The 18,921-nt window shown below is 44.4% G+C and overlaps 1 protein-coding gene across 1 annotated transcript in view; it reads left to right on the top strand.

The window, feature by feature from the left end:
* KCNU1 (potassium calcium-activated channel subfamily U member 1) overlaps positions 1–18,921 on the top strand; it is a gene marked incomplete at its 5' end in the record, with an annotated part of 171,775 nt that overhangs the window by 65,903 nt on the left and 86,951 nt on the right. Inside the window, 2 exons of the mRNA XM_084302360.1 lie at positions 553–624; positions 6,458–6,622. The remainder of the gene's footprint in view (positions 1–552; positions 625–6,457; positions 6,623–18,921) is intronic.

Genomic DNA, 18,921 nt, shown 5'->3' on the forward strand with positions numbered 1-18,921 from the left:
AAAAACCTCATCTACTATAGATTAGCTCTGTTTATATTGCAAAGGCTCTGGCTTAAGTGATTTTTTTTTTCCCCTTAGAAATATTGTTTTAGCATGAATTTATCTTGAAATGAACTTTGTGGTAAATATAATTTAAGCATAAGCTTAAATTCAAGGTCTTATTTAAGTGCTTTTCTACTTTACTTGCCAGCTAAGGATCTGGCCTGGGCTTTGAATGTCTTTAGGGAGAAGAAGCAGATTAATGAGATTAGAACATTTTAAATCACTTTTGTACTTTTCTGGGCTGCATGATCTTTATAATACCTTGTCTCTATAGACTCTATAAAGTGTGTTGGCTGGGTGCTAGTAGACAGGGATGATGAAAATGAGGCTTGCTTGTGCATCCCTTCAGATTTGGGGAACATATTCAATGGCCTATGGCTATGTTCTGTTTCATATGTCAGCGTGCGTGTAATCTCTCAGTCTGCTTTTTGAAAAGCTGAACTTTACTGCTTAACTCTCAACCTTATGGGCCTAATTTCCTCGCTGAGGTTTACACCGGATATTTTACAGTCAGGCCAGTAAAAAGAAGAATGTGGTCATGGAAGACAGTGACCTGGGAACCCACAGGCCTTCACCCAAAGCGTAAGTACAGAAGGGTTTGGACTGGTACCTACTGGCAACTCCTGCTAGCACAGACACATATGGGTACACACTCTCACTGCTGAAACTCCACAGACAAAAGGCAAATCCGGGATACTAAGTTTTACATTTTTTTCTCCCAAATTCAGAACTAAGGCATCTCTACCATAGTGCAGTCAAGGAATCAGAGCGGCCTGGTGAGCTCATATTTCCCCCTGTGTCACTGGGTGGTTTCCATTTACACGGTGATGCAATGTAAAGCGACCCCAGTGAGAGCAGAGGAGTGTAATGTGGGTTGTCGGCCTTAGGGGGTGAAGGGGCTCGTCAAAGGGAAATTGAGCAATTGCAACAGACTGGAGTTTCCTGCAGCTAAAGTTCTCCAGCAGCCAAAGTTAATCTGTTCCTCAAAGGCTTTCTGTGAAGGAAAGTAGCAAGAAGCCCAAATCCCACAAAATATCAAAAGCTCCAGGATTTTTTCTGTCCAGAGATTTTCATCAAGGCAGGTTTCCCTGGGGGTCTAATTGCATGTTCGGCTCATGCAGCCCCTGGTAGCTCAGGCACTGAAAAGCCACGTGGGAAGGAGCAGGAGAAAAATCTGGAGTATTCTAAATAGTGCTGCTGGTTATTGCTGGTCAGTGTCAGCGGTGCCCCGACAAGTCCGCCTCCAGCCAGGAGGAGAGACAACGATATGGAGAACTGAAAGTCCATGTACGTAGATAGGATGTCAAGGGGAGGAGGGCAAAAACACCAAAGCAAACCAACAGGCTTGTTTATAACAATCATATGCATAAACTGGAGCATATGTTTAATTCAGGACTGTCCCAAAATGCAGCAAGAGTAAATGATTGTTGTACAGAGCTTACACCTTGCAAGCAGGGCTTGCATGGGGCTCGGACAAAGTCATCAGGACATGCAGAACCAGTTACAGCTCAGTTTCCCACATTGAAATAGTGAGTATAATTAAAAATAAATCACCATAGCTTTTAGTTTGATGAAATTACCACTTATATTAAGAGCAGTTTGAGCTGACTCTAAATCACTTTCTGCAGAGTGTCACTTTGGGATTTAAAATATTTGATTGGTTAAAGAATGTGTTGTGCTGCATTGGGGAAATAAAACAGTAAAATGTGAATCACACACGGTGAATGCAAGAGGTTCTTAGATTCTTGGACGCCTGAAGTCTGTAAGAATTGAAATTAGCCCTTCGGAAAACAGGGGTTGATTAATACAAAGATTCTTCCAACTACTTAATTCATCTGCCCTAATCAGATGTGGAAGTCAGTTTTGACTTTCTGGCCAAAAGGATGATAAGGAAAAGTACATACTGCAAAAAACAAGTCAGGGGATTCCTTACTAAAAGTCAGTTTTATTCCCTGTTTGCTACTGGTGAAGATATTTAAATACTCATTCAAGAGATGACCTTTAAACTGAGACTTTAGAGAATGTATGTAAAATTGAACAAAATAAGAAGTAGCACAACTCTACAAAGTCTTCTGAGCTGAAATACCTTAGTGACTGAGAAGCAAAGCAAGCTGTGTGAGACACGGGAATGGAGTCACAATCTTCTGCCCTCAATGCACAGCTCAGGTTGCACCTAGCTGGTTGTGCTGAGGCAGCTACAAAGACTTCAGTCCTTTCAAATATGAAAAAACATCTTTTACTTTAGTGACTTTATTGCAAGTTTTACAATATTGAGTATTTTTTCTAAGTCTCATCTCCAAAATGTATGAACTTAGATGAGAGGCATAGCTTTCATTCCTTTTTGTTTCTTTTACTCTGTTAAAGCTGGTTCCTATCCAGAATTATTAGGATTAGAAATTTAAAACTATGACTTTTTTTAAAGCATTTTCTGATATTGCATTCTATGTTGCAGTTATGGTACCTTAGGGGAAACGAGAACTTGAGCTCATGAATCCTGGAAGTTTGGGGTTTATGATGCTGCAGAAAGACTGTTTGTTGAGTACAAGGCCTGATCTGGAAATGCATTTAAGACATGCATGACTTTGAGCATATAAATAGTTGCACAGAAGTCAATGGGACATAAATTTATGAATTTGCCTAAGTGCTTTGCTGGATCTTTGCCTAAGGAACCACTTACCATGAGTTTGAATAACAGAATCATGGCCTCATTAATGAACAAACCTCTGGATGAAGAGCATCAGTGAAATGTGAAATCCAGCTCCGTGCTGTATCTCTGCTATTCGGCTTGATTTCGTCTCTACGTAAACTCATTCTGCTGTGCTGACATTTATGTCCTTTGGCTTTTCCAAAATGTGATTTGTAAGTTCTATTCTACACTTGTGAGGGCAACGGGACTGTGCAAGGTGTAGAGCAGCAGTCACAGCAGTCTGGGAATGGTGCACATCAGAACCCAGCTCTAGAGGGCAGGCACTGGAATAGCTTTTTTTTTTTTTTTTTTTTTTTTTTTTTTTCTTTTCATAGAAAAAGGCAGTTCCAGAACTTCATCTGTGAATTGTGGCTTTTACCTTCCACTTTTCTCTTTTCAAGTCCTTTTTGGCAGCAGAAGAGGCTGCCTAGGAAAGAGAAACAAGAATGATTAAGACCAGTCACTATTGTCAGGCCTCTGCATGGCTCATTAGTGCTGGCAGACGACAGAAATGCACCTATCACTGCACAAAAGACCAGAAATAACTTTGGGAAATGGCTGCTGGGGTGGGGCTACAGGGAAAGGAAGAGGACTGTTGATTCATAGACTGTAGTGGGTGAAGATGGAGCCATTCAGGTGGACCAGCATGAGGCCCGTGCACTGCAGGGATGGCTCCAGAACTTCATGAAGCCTGCTTATTTTCTGGTATCACCAGCAAGGTATCTGTCCCACTTCTTGGGTGCACAGGCCTCGTGCTGACTGTCTGCACAGGGTGAGCTGTGTCCTCTGTGGCAGCTACTTGCTTTGGCTCTGCCCAGTGCCTCTGGGAACAATCACAGCACCTGACTGAAGCTGCTCTGCTAACTATTACAGTTATTAGCTTGGACAAAAATAGGGTCTCTGCCTTCAGGATATTACAATATAAATAAAAACAGGAGCATGGCAATGGGGCAGAGTTGAAATACCTTTGATCCTCTGCTGTAAGCAATTGTATTGGGGTTTCTTTAAAACAAAAAGCAGCAGCTGCCCTTGGTAGATCATGGAACAAACCATGAGCATGAGGCAGAGCGGTCACTTACTGAGTGTCACTTGGAGCTGTTCAGCAAATGTGGGTATGCTCAATACTCACAGAATCATAGAATGGGCTGGGCTGGAAGGAACCTTAAATGTCATCTAGGGCAGGGATACCTCCCACTAGACCGGTTTGCCCAAAGCTCCATCCAACCTGGTTTTGAACACCTCCAAGGATGGGGCATCCACAGCTTCTCTGATTTAATAAATCCATGTCAGAATTCTTTCACTCAGAAATAGAATTGTTGTTAGAAATTAGAGGTATTTTTATCTGTTGTTCAACTGAATAAGAAATGCTACCAAGTCATAATGAAACTTTTGCAAAATGTCCTTGTCTGACCTGGAGCTAGCCACTGCCACTTGCTTGAGAGGCACGCACCTATTTGCTACATTTTCTCTTAAGCATCCATGAGGCGATCTCTGGATTTCAACTGGCAAAAGGCATTAAAAGGGGAGAAGAGCTGCCTTTCTGCTGCAAGTGTGGTAATCCCTCCATTCCCAGAGCCCCTGGGCGTGCAATCAGCTGCAGAGCAGAGAGCAGTGGAAGCCGAGGGCTCAGCCAGCTGCTCGGTGTGTCCCCAGCGGCAGCAGTAGCAGGAATGTAACAGACAAACACTATGGGGAGACCTGGTGTGCACTGAATCGGTGTATTAACCTTCTACCCTGAGAATATCAAGTAAGCAAATGTTTGGAAGTTTTAATTTATGAAGATTAGCGTGTCACATATATTTTGAGGAAACTTCGGGAGTGTTTTCCAGAAGTAAACCCCAAAACTTTTCCAGGATTTTCAGGCACTTTGTTGGTTAAAGGACCTTCAGCCCTTCCCATTCTCACAGCATCCTCTGCTGTGGTTCACACACAACTGTGTTAACATAAGTCTGGAATATCTCAACACATAATTATTTATCCTTCAATAAAACAAAGAAAACCATGTCTGAATCTGACTAATATCCCTTCCTCAGCCTGCCAAGTGGGGCCTTGTGTTTTCAGTATTGAAAACCAAGCCTGACTTGCTGCATATTTTGTGTTACCATGGTTTATGTCCAAATGCAAGGATTTAATTTTGTCCGTCATCAAACCATGGTTTCCATATGACACCAATACATTCCTTCCTCTGCCTGCTGTTCTGACAGACGACAGAATAGAATTAAACATTCCAACCAGCACACTTAAAACGCAAGAGCTTATGTTCCTTTGGCTTTGGAGATCAAGGGGCAGATCTTCAGTGGGTATAAATTGTCTTCACTGGAGCTATGAAAATTTACACCACTTACCCCAGCTGAGGTACAACCTTGGATGTATTTATTGCACGGCACAATTTCAAGAAGATAGATTCAGTAAGACTGAAAATACAATGGACTCCCCTTGTCTTCTTCTGTGCCTGGCTATAATGAATGATTATTGTTGGGTTTCCTTCTGGAGCAGTTACTGGCCGGCCCAAATTATGCTTCTGGAAGCCAGTAGAGAGAAATCCCTGCGCATATTTATCCCCTGACTGCAGCTTGCCCTACCTGCCAGCCAGTTTCAGCTGAATGGTATCAACGTTAAAAGAAGCCAATCCCCCGACTCTCCCAGACTGAGACTGAGAGTAGAAAAATGATCGGCTCCTTCTCAAAACACTGGCTGGTGTTTCAGAGGAGCCTGAGGGAATTATGCACAGATCTTTGAAATTTAAGCTCTGGATTTTTGAAAGAATAGGTTTATTCCACACTTCACACCCTGGAAGGGCAGCTCATTGCCTGGGATGGCTGTGATGTCATCCCTTTGGGGATTTTTTTCAGATGAAGTAAGAGCAAAGTCCTAGGCCTTGTAGTGACCTCCATCTCGATCAGAACACCAGTGGTGTGATCCTGGGCTGGTGGCTTTTCAGATGCTCCTAACAGTTTCACTGTCTGTCCATCTGAGCATAGTGCTCAGTCAATATGCTGAAAATATGGTGTTCCAGCTGGGTGGTGTAACGAGGCAGAGCTGAAAAGTCCCTGTGGATGGGAAGAAGAGATGCACTATCCTCAGGAAGGAAAGAGAGCCCAGGATGATGATAGTAACAATCCAGCTGGGCTTGCAAGTCAACACCAGCCCTGGATTTAGCTGAGAACTTTGGCAGTTTTTGAAGTGCTTGGGATTTTGCCCTGGATCTAGGGTCTCCAGAGTGGTTGTTAGGATTTGCTAGGTGGGGTAGGGCCACGGCTGCTGATGCCAATAGTCTAGGAGAGGGGAAGTGAAACCTACTGAGACTCGGGGAAAACAAATTTGTATTAATTAAAAGCAAATGCTGTATGTTGGCTAATGGGTTCCAAAGCAGATGTTTGTCAAAATGGCCAAGAGATGGGTCATCTGAAAGCAGAGGTTATAAATAATAGCTATGTTTCTAGTTATTACATGTTTTCTCAGGTCAGAGCCAGGTGTCAGTCAGTGTTGGAAATATCATATATTGAAACATCTTGTGTTGTTACACTATAGGGAACTACGTGCCATCACTTCTGCATATCTGACCCATAAACCCAAACCCCTGTGCACTTAGAAACCTGTGCACAGCATTACACGTACAGCTCGCAGCCAGCTGAACAGACCTTTACGGGAAGGGAATGGTTTTGCAGGCAGAGGTAGGTACCATTGCTCCACCTATGACCAAATGGCTCTCTTCAACTCTATACTCAGGTGGATGCATCCTTACGAATGGCACTGGCACCTCTGCACATCTCCATCCCTGGAGGCAGCACCAAGGACTAGAAGCAGTTTGCTCTGCTCAGTCCCAGGATGCAGCAGAAGGGGATGAAGAAAGAGGCACATAATCCTGTCTGTGATCCAATCCAGTTTTTCCAGGTAAGATTTCTGCATCTATGTTGGCACCTAAATTTGGAATGTCTTACTCCTATAATGTGCTTTAATAATTTAACTGTGGTCTTCAGACTGGGTCAGTCTTCACTATTCACTCTGCAGATCAAACAGCCGATCCTGGGAGGCTCTTCCTATCAGCAGGGCTGCAGAAACATAAATACATGTAGGGCCAAATTCATTGCTGGCACAAGTACACATAATGCACAGTCTTCAGAAAGATATACCTGCTTGCTCTCGAAATGAACATGGCCTGCTTATTTCCTCTTGGACCACTATATATAATATCCTCACGGAAACATACTCTGACCATGTTCTAGTATTTATATACGGTGTGGTACATGCTGTATAAATACCTATGGGTTCAATTGCCAGCACATAAATCAGCACAGTTAAACAAAGATACAGATTTACACTCCCTGCAATTCTGACTTTATAAATGGGTCAGTATGAGCCTGCTCCCAGCCTGGCACTTCATATGCAAATACCAGTCATTTCTTTAGGCAGTAGATGGTACAAATGGAAGTGTGGGCATCTAAATCTTCATACCAGGACTTCTGCATTCCGCAGTCAGCTAGCCAGTGTGTGGATGAATGTAGAGAATACGACATAAATCTAGACTAACAGTCAAACTTCATTTTCCAGATGAAGTGAAATGCGATTTTTTCCCCCAAACTTTAAATATTTAAAGATGCTTCAGACTTAAAGAATACTGCTCTTTGTTTGTACTTAAATTTGCTTACAAATAGCGTAGTAAGGAAACATTTTTTTGAAAGGAAGAAATTTTGTTCATCTTGGGATGTATCCATGTGACTGTCTTCGTGTGTGTGTGGATGTTTAGGTATGTTTTTTATATCTTTGAAAATGTGTATGCTAGAGCAAAAAAGACTATATTTAGAATTAATTTGTGTAAGTACATGTGCATGTAAAGACACCCTGTTATATACACACATTTTGTCACATATATATGTGCATATATAATAATGTTTGTATACACAAACACACACAAATTATGTACAGAAAATTAAGCATATGCCCATCTCACCCTAAATGGTGCATCCCTCCAAGGAACATCAAACCTATCTGTGTCAACAAACAGACCTCTCCAACCCAGGGAGATACTAATACAGATATACAGAGAAAAACAGAAATCTCTATACCTGTAAGGGCAGTTACCTATTTAAACACCACATCTGCCCCTCTTCCAGTTACTCCCTCCCACTGCAGTCTCTGTCCCTCCCAAACAACACTCCCTAGCCAGGATCCTGTGATCTTTGCCCTCTTTTCCTTCAAATTAAATTTCGACTTTTTTTTTTTTTTCTTCCAAATCTCTAGTAGAGTGACAAGCCGGTGCCAGAACTGTCTTTTAATACACAAAAGCATAAATAATGCCATCCATCAGAGCTGTCACTCAGAAAGATAGATTGCTACTTGTCCAGACACTGGAATGACACAAAAGTGAAAGTTAGAAACTGTCTCTTTTCTTTGCTCTCTTTCTTTTTCTTCTTCTTCTCCCTCTCTCTCTTTTTTTATTTGCCGGACTGCTTGATTCTGATTAATGGTGCTGTCAGGGAGGGATTCCGCTTGCCCGGATAATGAGTCAGGAATGTATTCCCTGTCACAAACACAGCAGATGTCAGGGGCAGAAGGGCCCGGGAATGCCAGAAACAATATACAGTTTCTTCCTAGTCCCCTGACAGGCCAATATGCTGCACAAGGTCTAATTTATGTAGACAAAATGCAGGCAAGGGGCTGTAGCAGCAAAGAAACTGTGCTGGGAAGTCTGAACTACAATGCAGCAGGGGAGAGAGCTGAAGGGAGGTAATGAACGCTAGCAGTGGGACTCAATAGCACTGCATCAAATGGCCTTAACAAGAATGGCCCAGGACCACTTTGACTCCATTAAAGTGCACTTTACATCATTACAGAGAGAAATCAAACAGGGCAGAGGGCTTCTGTTTCCTTTAATGGCTCGATTAGGTTATTCACTCATCGGGGTTTGCAGCTGTCATAGTAATGCAGCAACTGCCAGGAGAGGTACAATAGCACTCGTGGCAGTGTGGGGCCCGTGCCCCCTCTCAAAGCGGAATGCATTCACTGGTCCTGCAAATTCCCCACGTGTATGCGCCGACTGTGGCAAAGGCAGAATTAGAGGGGATTTGCCAGTCCCGCTAAAAGAATTTCAAAGCGATTTGTCTTGAGATGCCTTCACTTTTAGGGGTGGCCACCTGGAAGCACTGGAAAGGGGCCAGGTCCGTGCTGAAAGCTGAGCACCTGCCTTTGGCTATCTGGGGCCCTGGCTTGGCACACCAGCAAGAGGAGCCCACGTTGGCTGCACAGGATGCTGACCTTCCCCATGCTGGAAAGAAACCCCTAGCTTTCCAGCTATAAAATGCTGATGTCATAAAAGTAACTCACATATTGGGAAAATAAATTAGCATTTTGAAGTGCATGCAACTGCACTGGTCTGCTGCCCTTTCTGATCAGCACTTGGGGGCAATTTGGCTTCCCAGTGCCTGTTCAGCACTTGGTGTAATCAGGTCCTGGTCCAGGAGGACTGATGCTCAGGGCTGTGGGGTGGTGAGCTTCCATCCCACAGTTACCAGGCTTCCTTACCTACATGCCACGACTAGGGAAAATGTTAGTTACAAGAGAATCATAGCTTGGGAAATGAAAAAGGGGTGATTCAAAGTCCTCTGATGTTCACCAAAGTTTCTGTATTTACATCAGAGAGTCATGAAGAAAACTCCCAAGCACCTGGGGAAAACCCCTTGAAGATGTCACGTCTAGCGACTGCTTAATTAAATCCTGTTATACTGCAAAATTCGGAGTGAAAAAAAGACTTTGAAACTGGTTGTGCCAGAGGCAGTTTTCTACGGCTGTGGCTAGCAGCAAATTTCAGAGCTGCCTTTGGGTTGTGAGCCCTCTGTGATAGGGGCCTTGTCTTGTTCCACCCTGAGCTGTTGGCACAGGGGAGCCCTGGTCTGGGGAAGAGCTTCCTCCCACAGCAATAACACTATAATAGCTGTTACCACAACAGGACTAGTCACTTGAAAGGGATTAATTCCTGTCTGGGATAAGTGTACTCATCTCCTCCCTAAATCTAGTTCTAGACCTTTTTTCTGAGGTCAGTCTTTCCAGTCTTAAAATGAACACCTTAAGGCATTCTCATCTTTATCTCACCTTTGAGTGTTTAGTCGTAGGCCGAACACAGCCATTTCAATGTCTGTCTTTAACCACGGTAAAAACAGTAATAAAAGGAAGAATATGTGGGCTGTTGTTCTCCAAGAGCCTGCTCTGGCCTTTATTTCCCTGCTTCTTAACTTGGGTTCTTAAGATGGGTTCTGCCACCCAGAGCCACAAGAGCAGGCAGGAGCTGCTTGGAATTGGGAAGTGTAGTCAGGATGCTGGGACTCACAGATTGCATGGCCAGATTGAATAGGATTAAATGGAGGTCCTGAGTTTTCCCCTGACACTGTGCAGTACCCCAAGGCCTCGTGTATGCAGCACGTATTTCGGAGCAGTAAATCTAGGCAGCATGTCTGAAAGTGACGCTGTTCTGGAGAAGCCTGTTTACACTGGTCACGGAGCTGTGCTAGCAGGGTCAGGTTTGCCAGACCCATGCTCTGAAGGCACGATGATATTTTTAGTCAGATCAGTGTAAATCCAGCCACGGGGCCATACTTGATTTCATTTGCAGCAGCAGCAGCAGTCCAGAGCAGCTCTACTGCAAACACCGGCCTGTTTGTTCAGCAGCACAGCGTGGCACAGTGTGAGCCTCAGGGACAGGGATGGCTGCAGAGCTGTCCCGCTGCTGGTTGCTGCTGCAGCAACTTGGCTTTATGGGGGCATAAAGGGCATGCTTAGCCCCTTCCACTGAAACCCAGCTAGTGACTTTGTATTTGCCTAGGTGAAATCTCATGTACTTCTGAGCCTCACAAAACCAAAGAAGTTGTCTCTGAATATGCTTCTGAAATGACATTTCCTACAAATGCCTGGAGTCCTTATCCTCTTGGATCCAGCAGTCAAGTCCATTCTCTCTACCTACAAATGAAGTCTTTCTGATCAGAGTAATGCAACGAAAAAGAAAGGTTGCTTCCCAAGTCAATTGGAGGCCTTGTCCACAACACAGGGGACTGTAACTTGCATTGAAAAGACATTTCTTTCTAATTGAGTTATGTGTTTTGTGTTTTCTTTTTATTTTTTTCTCCTAAAGCTCAACGTGTTTTTTATTTAAAATAACTTTATCTGCTTAGAATGTCCCTAATCAGAACCAGCACCTAACAGCCTGAAAATAAAGGAAATAAAATTAAAGATTGAAATTGTGTTGGTTTTACAAGCCTGAGGCCTTGTGAGGCTTGCTTCAGGAGAGGGGAGGGTAGGCAAGGGGCTCATTTTTCTTGGTTTTGCTTGTATTACTCTGATCAAAGAAGCATATTGTTAAGTAAGCACAAGTGTGGATTTAGAAATTTAGCACATTAAGACAGCTGTGATTGACATCAGATTGCAAGAGCCAGTGCTTGAAGGGAGTGCAGAGCAGAGAGATGGGGATGAGCAAGGTTCTCAGGTGTTGGCAGAGGGAGCTGGGCAGGACGGGGCACAGAGACTGAGCAAAATGGGCTTCTGTGGTGCTGCAGGTTAGGTATAGAGCAAGACTGTGAAAACTGTGACAATTTGCTCTCTCTCCCTCTTGCTTTGTAATTTAAAGAGGGAGCTGGGTCTCAGCCCTGCTGGGGGAAACCAGGCTGAGCTCCTGGCACCTTCCTCAGCTGTAATGGAAATCCTATGGAAGCAGTTATGACGTGGACATTAATAACAATACAAGGAGTCTTCCACAGGCTGAGTATGGTTATGTATTACCAGTGGTGCTGAGATGAATGAGCACTGGTTAACAGCACAGCCTTGACTGTATGCTCTTGCATATCACGTGTTGTTGGGAAGGGAACCCTCCAACCTCTCCGTCCCCCCTCGAGTCAGCGTTAGCAAGCAGCAGCTGAGCATTCAGCCGTGTGAGCTGTCACCTGCTGAACTTTGCAGAAGTTGCAGCCCCAAACATTTATGCTTATCAGAGTCAGCAGAGCGTTTTGTGTAACCCGAGTCCTCGAAGGACCAGGTCAAAACCTGGTCAGCGTTAAGGCATCTCCCTGACTTCCCGTCCCCACAGCCCCGTGAGAGGGGATTAGATTTCAAACACGCCGTGTGTCATCTTTAAAAGACATAATACAAACAAGCGACACCCCAGGACCAGGCGTCTGCATCGGGGGCAGGAGGAGGGGAGAAAGGCACATCTGATCAAAGATGCCCCCAGCCGCTTCACCGAGGCACGTCCCTCAGGAAGGAGGCTGAAAAGACCAATTTTCACAGATCTCAGCACCAGGAAATAGGCATTTCATCATGAGTTGAGTCATGGAAAGGAGCATTCGGCCAGGCTGCTGCTGCTAAGGCAGAGACAAATGTAATTTATTACCCTGAGGCCTGCTGAGGCTTGGGGAACTCAGGAGGAACATGCAGCATTAAGGAGGCCTGGCCCCCTAGGAGGCTTTTTGGAGAGTGACTAATCGAGATGGGATATTCTCATCCATCTGAGCACATCCAGTCCTTTCACAGATTTGTGTCATAAAATAAACAGCACGTAGGTACTGGGAGAAGGGGTGGCCTGCCCATTAAAGTCCTGACCTGAAATTCAGGACACCTGGGTTCACTCACAGCTCTTTTAGGTGGCTTATGCAATTCAGCAGGTCATTTAATCTTTTCCTCCATCATTTCCCCACCTGCAAGAGCTGATGACAGTGCACCCAGGTGCTAAGAAACACACGTTCCTGTAGACATCCTCCCAGCAAGGAGGCAGTGGGGAGCTGCAGGGGATGTTCCTGGGCCCTCTTGTGCCAGCTGGGGACACAACGGAGCCCAATCACTCCCTGTTACCTGCAGCTGCTGCATCGACAGCACTTTTAGTGTAGGCACAGGTGATCCAGGGGTGACACTGCAGATATTTCATAGCACTAAAAGCCCCTCACTGGGATTTTTCACCTGCTGCTTGTAGAGGTGAGGGTATGACCCACCCTGCCCCAGCCTCACCTGCAGAGGGGCCTGATTTCAGCCAGGGTGCATTTGGCCAAAGGCCTCGGGTAACTGATAAAAGAGTTGGGCTAGAGCAAGGGCAGCTGCTGTGACCTGAGGGTGAGATGAAGCTGTGTCATCTACTATGTCTCAGCTCCTGCCTCTGTGGCAGCTTTCCTGGGGGCTCTCTGCATGTTCTGATGTTTCATCCTTCAGCCTGGTGTGTGTTTTGGATAAACAGAGCGGTGAGTTTATGCTAAGGGATGACTGTGTGATGTTGCGGGAGTGATTTCACATGGCTGTGCCTTCTTTAAGCTGTAGCTGAGGCTCCCACACTTTCACTGCAGGGGAGGAGTCATTAATATTTCTGAAATGTGTTAAGAATTTTTCAGGTGAGTGGGGGCCTTTTGCAGCAACACAAGGTAACGTGTCTCTTTTTTTCATGTGAGTGGTGATTAACTGATAGTACGAAATGCTGAAGCCCACTACTTCCCATATGTGCAAGCGCGTGTGTGTGTGTAGCAAGGCCAGGCAAATGACTAATGCAAACCTGAAGAGAGACAGCAGAGCATATTGTAAAGATCAACCCTATTTCAGCTTATGTTCGAATCGGAAATGCCAGAGATTGTTTCATAGTCTTCTGCAATGTTCATTATAAAAGTCCCCAGATGGCAGATGGCTATTAGCTCACTGTGACCTATATAAATGTCAAACGTAAAGCTATTGCCCCAGTGAAAATCTCAAAATAAATAACAACAGGAGGGATGCTGTTCTGCTGCCACCAGGATTTATGGATTATGAATTCATGCTAATTCATCCTAAAGCCAGCAAAAGAATGAATCTTGTCCTTTTGGAGGGATTCACTTAACACCTGCTTGCGGATGAATTCAAGTCCCACGTGCCTGATTCTTCACCGATGTCTTCCCTGTGTCCCCTTCCAGTTGTAAGCAGCCTTCCCCAAAGGGCCGGTGGATTCCTGGGAAGAGCAGGGGATGTGCAGGGTGGTATTGATTAACGTGAGACAGCGCCAGCGTCACTCACTGCAGGTAGCGGGGGCTTTCTTTTGTTTGCCAAAACCGTGTAACAACAACACGAACAATGATCTCAGATTGTTTTCTTTGCCCTTATTGATCACTGTGTCACCTGTCAGTCCAAAAAGGTGTGATTTCTCCCTAGGTTTTTAGGAAGCACCTGGTTACAAAGGCCAATCTGTGCTTGTAAGCACGGGCTGCTTGCTTACATTGCTTTGTTTGGAGGAGGAAGGGGGCTTGGTTTACTCCCTTGTTCTGTTATTGTGGCCTCAAAGCTAACCAAAATAATGCATACCACGAGTAGTTGCAATTTCTGTAGCAAAACTTTCCCCGTCCTTCTCCCTAAAATCAGCAAAGAGCATGGTGGAACAGATGCACTTTGTAGAAAGCCCAGAAAATTAGCTGTTAAGTCTCCCTCTGGTCTCGTTCGCATCATCATCCATCTGTGGTAGCTGTGTCACCAGAACTGCTCCAAAAGGGACAGGAGCTGCCCCAGGCCGTGCTGCAGCAGCAGGATGGGTCTGTTGGGGTCCTGGGGCTGCTGAAGGCAGGGTGCTACCCTGGGCACCCCCAGTGCCTCGAGCAGCTCCCAGGAGCTGAAGCAGCATGGCAGCAGCACCCCGTGCAACCCAGAAGCTCCAAAGTATGCTTAGGGCTTGTATGTGTGGGGAGCCGTGAGGAGTAACTAATTGTATGAGGTTACAAACAGAAGTTCAAGGCTATTAAACCCCCATGTGGCTGCTCTGCCTCAGAATAACACGTCTGTAGCTTGCTGCAGTTTCATCTAACCACAGGGCTTTGATGTATGCTCATTAACTTCATACCTTGGCTCCGTTTGTCTCAACTTTTCACGATGTACCCTGTAGACAAGACCTTTGAGAGGAAAAGAATTGCATTCACAAGTTTCAGGGAATTTGCCCTAAATGGCCATTTTAGGATGATAGGCTAGATCGTTCAGCAATTGCCATTTAGTATGTTCATTTATATTTGTTTTTATGGTGTTCAGATGATATTACGGACACATAGTACTCAGCAGTGAGGAAACAGAAGAAAATTGTGGGGGGAAAAAAAAAGTAAAATAAACTGCAACTGGAAAGACTTACTTTTTCCCCTCAAAAACATTTTTTAAAAAACAAGTAATTGCTATTAAAATTCTTTAAGTTTCACCAACACGAATTACGTGTGTTTTTTTTTTTTTAATATATTACTTGGTGAAAACATAAATGAGCTGATCTTAGAAATATTTAATCCTCATAAAAGGCATTTTGGTAAACAAAAATATATGTGAATATTTTATTAATGCTTTTGATAAAGATGTGAATAGGTAGTGACATCATGCAGGGAATGAATCAGGTTATTAAAAAATTAAGAGGAAAGTAGGAATGTGGGTTAATTTTATCAATGCAGAAACAACTTCAACCGTGTTTTTCTCACAAACACAAGATTTCATTTTTGAGCTGTCGCAATAATAAACATTCCCAAAAAGCATAAACTTGCTTTCATTTCTTAGCACGCTGATTTATACGTTGGCTGAAAGCTTGCAGGTCTCTGAAGCTGAGAATCTCTTTTTAAAAATAAACCCTGTGTCATACCCAGAGGTGCACTGCTGTTCCCTGGTGATAGCAGAATTGAGAAATGAGGTGTATGTCGTGTACGGGGCATATGCTGTGTTCGAGGAAACACTGGTTAGACTGCTACAACATCTCCAAAAGCCAAGTCAGGCCTTGGAGCACTGTGTAGTAAATCCAGGGCTCAAACCTCTTGTGTAGTTAATGACCAGAGCTCTAAAAAATGTGTATTAAGCATGACATTAAAGTGCCAGTGCTAAATACTTCACATACTAAGTGCAGTCCTGCCTGACATAAATTAGGAGCAATTAAATGTTACAGAAACTAGAACTGCGCGGTAGTTGTGACCAGTCTGCACTGGAGTTAACGTGTAGCCAAAAGGAATGGTCTGATTTATGGTGTTGGTTAGTCAGAAGGTGGGACTGGAAGTGGCTGTGTTTGCTGTTCTTATCCTCTAGTCCTGCAGGGCACGCTGCCCTGCTCAGAGCTGCATCGCCTCCTGCAGCAGTGGCTGGGTTAGCTGGACTTGTAAGGGGAAACACTCCCTGGATGTGGCTGTCAGTGACAAACGCTGTCATTTTTATGGTAATCCCAGTAATTTAGTCCTGGTGACTTCTTGCTGCTTTAACCCACCTGTTCCAAGTGGCCACAGAACAGAGGGGCCTGGTACCTTGGGTATAAATGAGATTTCTCCTCTGAAGTCCCTGAAGCTGTTTGTTTGTGTGAAGTGACAGTCCAACCTAGCACTGGAAGAAGTTCAGAAGATGATAATATCTTAAATACATTTTTATTTTATAGTGGGTTGCATCTTTTCTTGAAAAACACAGTGAGGAAGCATGCAGGTCCACTTCCCGTTTGATCCATTCCTGCTGTTCCACAGCATTAGATGGACGGGCTACTGAAATTGCACTTGAAAATTAATTTCCCGCAAAGCTTTTGCCAACAGCTGACAGGTGACAGATTGCTGCATTGGTTGTGTATGTATTGTTTGTGCCCTAATGTGAAATGGAGGTCTTTGAACAATGTCTTTTTGTTTTTCTTTTCTTTTATTAAAACTGCAATTCCACTATGACAAAAATTACAGCCACTGGCTAGCGCCACACAGAGGCGTGTGAGCTCGTGTTGAGCCCCCAACTCTGGAATCAGCAGAGCTGTGCCCAAGGTAATTAACTGGGCAGGGAGGGCTGATAGGCTCAGGATCCTCAGCATGCATCTGTAGTCCTCTTGGATGGAGGCAAGGATCTCTGCCTGGCATTGCAGAGCGACACGTGGAGCAGCTTGTGGCTCGTTGCTGAGGGTGAAGTTAGTTCTGGAAGAAAGGACAAAGGGATTCAGTTCAATCCTCTTCTTATGTCATACCGAACTTTTATGTCAGGAAGAAAAAAAAAAAAGGAAACAGGAAAAACAATAGCTTCAATAGGGAACTAAGTCCTTATTTTGTGCTCGTGGGGTTTCAACCCTGGAGGTTCATCTGCTGTGCTGCCACTGCTGGGACTCAGGAGACAGCCCAAGGGATGCAGAACTGGTGGGAACGATGGCAGAATGAGGCCTGTTGTTATGCCAGGCCTGCAGAGAGAGGAAAAGACAGCTTGGCTGAGAGAAGATCTTTTTCTCGGAGGCCCAGCTCCAGCTGCCCATGGAAGCCAAGTAAATCTGTGCGAGATGACGGTATTTGAGGAATTGCCATTGCAGAAGATGAGGGTGAAACACCAGCGTCCCTTGTTCTGTAGCAGCGCAGCAGGGGTAGAGTTAACGTGACCTAGAAGCAGAAACAAAGAAGGCTTTCCTTTTCCATTCTTTGGCATGCATGTTTCTTGCTTCTCTGAGTATTTGCATGACCATAAATTCAGAGCTCTGGAGGATATTTTCAGCCAAAGACTACATGTGCAGGATACCATAATGTAAACTGCATATGTTGTGAGAAGTTGTTAAATGGAACCAGCAGATGATAATGTGCCCAGCATTGCTGCTAACATCACTTGATTTCCTCCCACCATAGGTAAAACAAGACCTCTTCCCAATCAATTCTAACTTTCTGACAGGCCTATAAATTAACATAAAGAAGAGAATGTTTTTTGGCTACCAGACCTCCACTGGAGACCTGGGAGCTGGCCCCGGATCCCAAGAGTGGCTCTGGTTCAGGGAGAGCGCAGGCGCATGCAGCACACTCAGGCTTCGTTTGCCATTTCCCATTTCTGCACTCTGCCTCGCAGACAACAACACGTGTTGGAAAAAGTCTGGCACAGCCCAGTACATCTGCCACCTTTCCCAGTCTCTTTCCCAGCCCTTTTGCAGTGCAAATGGCTGTTCCCCCTTTCTGGGTGGATTTAGGGACAAAGGGAGCTGCGGTGTTTGCTCCTGGCTTAGAGGTGCGTGGTGAACACCACAGACCTGTTCTGAGGAACTCACCATCAGCTTCAAGAGTCAGGACTAAATGGACAGAAAACTGACAATTCTCTTTGTCAAAATACCTGAAAGTCCTGTGTTTGTTTTTGTTGTTGGTTTGTTTGTAAGTCTACATTTGTAGACAAAGATTGCAACGAGAATTTCTTAGGAAGCAGTAATGCAATACCACAGCACTCCGGCTGATACCTTTTGGTGTAGAACCAGCAAAAGACTCCTGTAAGAGGGAAAACAATCTTCAGCATGTCCTCCTGCTATCAGTACTGAATCTCAACCTGAAAAAAACAACAGGTTTTCTCTGTAATAGTCCTTAGCCCAAATATTGGTGTTGAGTTTGCTTTCCCTCTGGTATGTAGCGTGGGACAATACTCAATTTTGCCTTTCCGTCCAAATGAACTCTAACACTCAGCTGTAGAGTGTTGATGAAATTTGCTGCTGGACAATGATTGCAGAGGTAACTGATTATTTCCTTCCTCAGCCCTTAGCCAGGAAGCTTGTTTCTCCGCACAAGTATCAAAGGGGGACTGCATACTTTCCTAAATAATGTTAATATCTAGGAGTGTAACGCTAAACACTAATCAAACATGTATTGAGTGAATGCTAAAACATACGTTTCAGGGTTTGCATTTGTTTATAAGTTGAAGTGGTCAGGAAAAGATGGCCATGTGGGTTGTGTGATTCTCTCCTTGTGGAGTTGCTTTTGTGTCTTGAACATCCTGCTCTGAAGTTTCTTGAATTCTTTTGCTGAGGCATTTGATGCAGGTCACTGTCAAAGGCAGGATATGAGGCCAGATGATGCACATGACCCATCCTGGAAATGCTTTTCATTTCTCTATTTTAGAGAGGAGCTAATTTTTAAAAGTGTTTATAAGTGCAAATTACAAGAATGCATTTTTGTTTTGAAGCTCAGCTGCTGGGAATCTCTCTACCCATTTTTTACTTGCCAAGTCTCTTGCCAAATTGAGAATTTTTCCTTGCAAGATTCCAGGGCATTGCAAGCACCTCATGCAGCACAGGCTGGAGGAAAAAGCTCTGCTTGAGGTGTCTGAGATGTCACTAACTGTTGCTGAGGAAAGACAGAACCCTCAACTCAAGACTAGCAAAGTAAAGCAGACGTGGTATTTGACTTTCCGTGCAGTTTCAACATGCATTCAGTTTGCCTTGATGTTAATTTTGTTTCATTTCCTTTGCCATTTCTGGCTTTAAAACTTGATCTTTATACTTA

This window comes from Netta rufina (genome assembly GCF_964035555.1).
Source record: "Netta rufina genome assembly, chromosome: 27".
NCBI lineage: Eukaryota > Metazoa > Chordata > Aves > Anseriformes > Anatidae > Netta > Netta rufina.